Genomic DNA, 5,231 nt, shown 5'->3' with positions numbered 1-5,231 from the left:
AAAGCAGAAAATAGAAATCAGATATAAAAAAAATATTCATATGAAAGTGAAACAGAAACAGAAAGTAGAGAGAGAAATGAGAAAAATAATAGAGGGAGAGAGTAAACCAGAAAGGAGAGAAAGAGAGAGAAAAAAAGCAAATGAGGTACAGAGAGAAATACAGTTATTACTAACTCTCCTTTCGCAGGCAATTTGTGATGTTTATTTAAAAAGTTAGCCCCCGGAAAAACCAACGAAGGCAAAAACAAAAACCAACACAACACCACCACACAACACACCCACACACACCCCCACACCACACACCCCACACACACACCCCAAACACCCCCACACACAACACACACACAACACACACACACACCCCCACACACACACCCCCACCACACACACCCCAACCCCCAAACACAACACAACCCCAAAACACACACACCCACAACAACAACACACACAAACCCAACCCCCACACACACCACAAAAAAAAAAAAAAAAAAAAAAAAAACCCCAAAAAAACGAGACAAAAGAAAAAAAAGGGAAAAGAAAAAAAAATGAGAAAGAGGAGAGAGAGAGAGAAAAAGAGAGAGAGAGAGAGAGAGGGGGAGAGAGAGAAGAGAAAGAGAAGGAAGAGAGAGAGAGAGAGAGGGGAGAGAGAGAGGGGGAGAAAAGAGAGAGGAGAGGGGAAAGAAGAGAGAGAAAAGGAAGAGAAATAAAAAAAAGAAGAAAGGGGGGAGAGAGAAAAGAAAAAAAAGAAGAAGAAGGAGAGGAAAAGAGAAGAAAAAGAGTAAGAAAAAAAAAAAAGACAACAAAACAGCAAAAAAGAAAAAAGAAAAAAAAACAGAAAAGACAGAAAAATAGAAACAGCACCACAGCTTTTTCTCTCATGAGACCGCAACCCCGCACATCCCCGCCGCTACACGGACTCGATTTTTAGACACGCATCAGCAAGTTCCCATGCAGGATTCGAACACAAAAAGCATGAGCCAGTTGCACATTAACTCGAACCTAGGCCACAGCATCAAAAAAATCACAGCATCGGCATACAGCAACGGGTCATTACCGCACACAGTCTTTCACAAACGACTCGCAGAAGATCCCATTTCTTGAAGCCCAATTTTTAGAAGAATCTCTCTCTCGCTCCCCTCTCTCTCTCTCTCTCTCTCTCTCTCTCTCCCCTCTCTCTTCCCCTCTCTCTCTCCTCTCTCTCTTCTCTCTATCATCTATCATCTCTACTATCTATTTTCTCTACTACTATCTATCTCTTTCTCTCTTACTCTCTTTCTTCTTCTTTCCCTCTCTCTCACTTTTCTCTCTCTCCTTCTCTCTCTCTCTCTTTCTTCTCTTCCCCTTCTCTCTCTCTCTATTTTTATCTATCTTCTATCATCTACTATCATCTACTCTATCTATCTATCTCTTCCTTTTTACCTTTCTTTTTCTAGGAAGAGAGAAAAGAAGAGAGAGAGATTGGGGGAAGAGAGAAGGAGAATAAAAAGAGTGAGAATAAAGCAGAAAATAGAAATCAGATATAAAAAAAATATTTATATGAAAGTGAAACAGAAAAAAGAAAGTAGAGAGAGAAATGAGAAAAATAATAGAGGGAGAGAGTAAACCAGAAAAGGGGAGAAAAAAGAGAGAAAAAAAGCAAATGGGTACGAGAGAAAAACAGTTTTTTCTAATCTCCTTTTGCGGGAATTTAAACGTGAATTTCGATTTGAAAAGGGACGCTTTCGTTCCGTAGTTTCGATATTGCTGGTTTTTTTTGAAACCCCTTTTTTAAGAATCGGGGAACCACACACCACGAAAAAACCACACACCACACACCACACACACCACACACGCCGCACCACACCTCAGACGGGCGCGCGACACAGACACACACCACACACACACACCACACACACACACACACACACCACCCCCCACACACACCACACAACACACACACACAAAAACAAAAAACACACACAAAACACACACACACGCACGCAACAAAAGCAAACACACAGCGGCCAACACGACACACATATAAAATGAGAAAAGAGAGAGAGAGAGAGAGAGGGGGGAGAGAGAGAGAGGAGGAGAGAGAGAGAGAAAGAAGAAGAGAAAAGAGAAAAGAAAGGAAAAGAGAAAGAAAAAGAGAGAGAGAGAGAGAAGAGAGAAAAGGAGAGGAGAGAGAAAGAGAAAGAGGAAAAGGGGAAGAGAAAGAGAAAAGAAAGAGGAGAGAGAAAAAGGAGGAAAGAGAGAGAGAGAGAGAGAGAGAGAGAGAGAGAGAGAGAGAGAGAAAGAGAAAGAAAGAGAGAGAGAGAGAGAGAATATCTAGCCAGACGGAGTGCATGTATATATAACGAATGACGCGATGAGGAAAGACAAACTGATCCGGTAACACTCGATCACATAGCATACAGCATGCTCACATAACACCCACATAACTGTTCTTAATTATCATTCGTACTCTCAAATTTCCGTCTTCCCCTTCTTCTTCTTCTTTACTTCTCTTTCCTCCCTCTTTCTTCTTATTTGTCCTTCGACTCCGCAGGGACACTCGATAACGTGTATGTAACATGATCGCAGGGCATTACCTCTCAATTATATATTATTTTAAGTTAATTGACGAGAATTCAGGCCTGGGTGTTCTTGGGGAGGGTGGAGGGGGGAGGGGGGAAGGGAGGGGAGTTGAGGGGGGGGGGTGAACTCCTTCCCTTAACCTTTTTAACTTTTATGTAACAGTGAGAAACATAATTATGCATTATAAAAAAAGGACGTGAGAATTAGTTACTTTTTTTTAAATCTATTTATTGCCTCTACAATATGTAACTCTTGCAAATTCTATTATATAATGAATTTCTCTCATTATCTGTATCTCGGTTTTTAGTCTGTTTCCTCGTATCATCACGAGATAAGATATCGGTAATGTTTGCTTTACCAGATGCGTGAAAAGAGTAACTGTATTTAGTAATTCTATCAGAACATATTTACCTGTCAATACACGTCCCTAAACAAAGTCACAAGCACTCATAATATATATAATATAGGTGATGTAAATTATTTAATTTGTATGGATAAACTCTATAGGGTTAGATGTGCATCCCGTATGATGAGATAAACATTACATAAGTTTTTTTTTTTCTTGTTTACATTTCACTCTACACAGACTTTCCACTCACACATTCACACACAAATAAAAACAGTGGCTTGAGGTAGGCTGGATGAAACTGACCCTCGGTTTGTTTTTTCCTTTTTAGAGAATGGGAATCAATATCAAACTGACAGAAACACGCACACACACACACACACACACACACACACACACACACACACACACAAACACACACACACACACACAACACACAAACACACACACAAACACACACACCACACACACACCACATAATACTATATATATATATTATAACTATTATATATATATATATATATATATATATAGTAGTATATATATATATATATATATATATATATAATATATATAGTATTATATATATATATATGTATTATATATATATATATATATATATTACACACACACACACACACACACACACACACACACACACACACACACACACACACACACACCACATATATATATATATATATATATATATATATATTATATATATATATATGTATATATATGGATATATATATATATATATATATATATATAATATATATATATATATATATATATATATAACACACCACACACACACACACCACACCCACACACACACCACACACACACACACACACACACGCACACACACACACACACACACACACACTATATATATATATATATATATATATATATATATTATATAATATATATATATATTATATATTATATATATATATATATATATAATATATATATATATATATATATAATATAAATATAGGTTGCATTTATGTATATATATTACTCAGATTACATAGTGTACGGGTCACGTGATCTACGCTGGGAAATTTATTTGTTTTATCAGTACCTGAAGAAAAGATTGGAGAAACGAAAATAAAGAAAGAAAAAAAAAAGAACAGGAATAAAAAGGGAGATAAATATTAAGAGCAATAGTAATGATAAGAAGAACAAGAAAAAAAAATGAAAAGAAAAAGTAAAGGAGAAAATCCTGGCGAATAACAAACTGAATAACACTGATTATAGATCTGACCCCCCCACATACCCTGCCCCTGCCCCAAGCCATACCCTTACGTCTATAGGTCGAGAGTTTTTTTTTTTTTTTTTTTTTTTTTTTTTTTTTTACTAATATGAGCCTGTTTTGGGGGGTAACTGCTTATCATGTGCTCGTGTTTTGTCTACGATTATCATTTGTCGATCATTTCATTATCTATCTGATTTGTGGTTATTTTATTATGTGTATAATTTATGTATTTCGATTTTTGTGGGTTTATTTTTACTTATAATGTGTACGTTGTAGACTTTTTAGGGTTTTTTTTTCTGAGTCGGTTCAAGACTTGGAACAAAAGACGATCGACTAACCCGTTTCCTAAAAAGGTTCGCTCAAGGGAAAGGCTTCCAGCGTTTGAGAAAAGGCCTCAGAATCTAATGGAAGACGTGCAGCACATTTGAGGATAAAATTCCCCTCTTCTCTTCCCGAACTCTATGTCTACAAGTACGCCAGTTCTCTTCTCTTCCGCCTTTGTCACAAGAATCCACGAGATGCGAGTTTGTTTACGCGGCATCTGATCCCACACCTGCCGATGCTCAAAGGATTCAAACCTATTCTCGGGGCGCGCCGCGATCCGTTCTTGGATGCTTTGGGGATTCTCGGACCTGATCTAAGACACTTTCGACCGTTTATAGATTTCCTGGTTTATATTAAGTCTCCCCGGTGTTATCTTGAGACTCGAGGCCAAGAACCCGCACCGTTCTTTCTCGACCCAGTTTTTTTTGTGTGTGTGTTTACAGGATTTTCAATTTAGGAGTGAAAACACACTGGCTGGCCACCCTCGATCCCGCGGTAGTGTGCAGTTCATTAATTTTCTCTCCGCGCTCCCTTTCGGAAGTTGGGAGTGAATTAAAAGCTAGCAAATATTTGACGAAGCAACTTTCGGAAACCTTCCATTGTTGGGTTGTGAGATCAAGCGTTAGGCATTGATCCATATGAGGTTCGTTGAAGATTCACCAACAGACTTTGACTCTATTTCGCTGATGGTTGTTACAAAGGGACGGTGGCCGGCTTCATTATTAAGGTTTT

The sequence above is a fragment of the Penaeus monodon genome, chromosome 35 (assembly GCF_015228065.2).
Source record: "Penaeus monodon isolate SGIC_2016 chromosome 35, NSTDA_Pmon_1, whole genome shotgun sequence".
NCBI lineage: Eukaryota > Metazoa > Arthropoda > Malacostraca > Decapoda > Penaeidae > Penaeus > Penaeus monodon.
Note: the sequence above shows the minus strand (reverse complement) of the source record.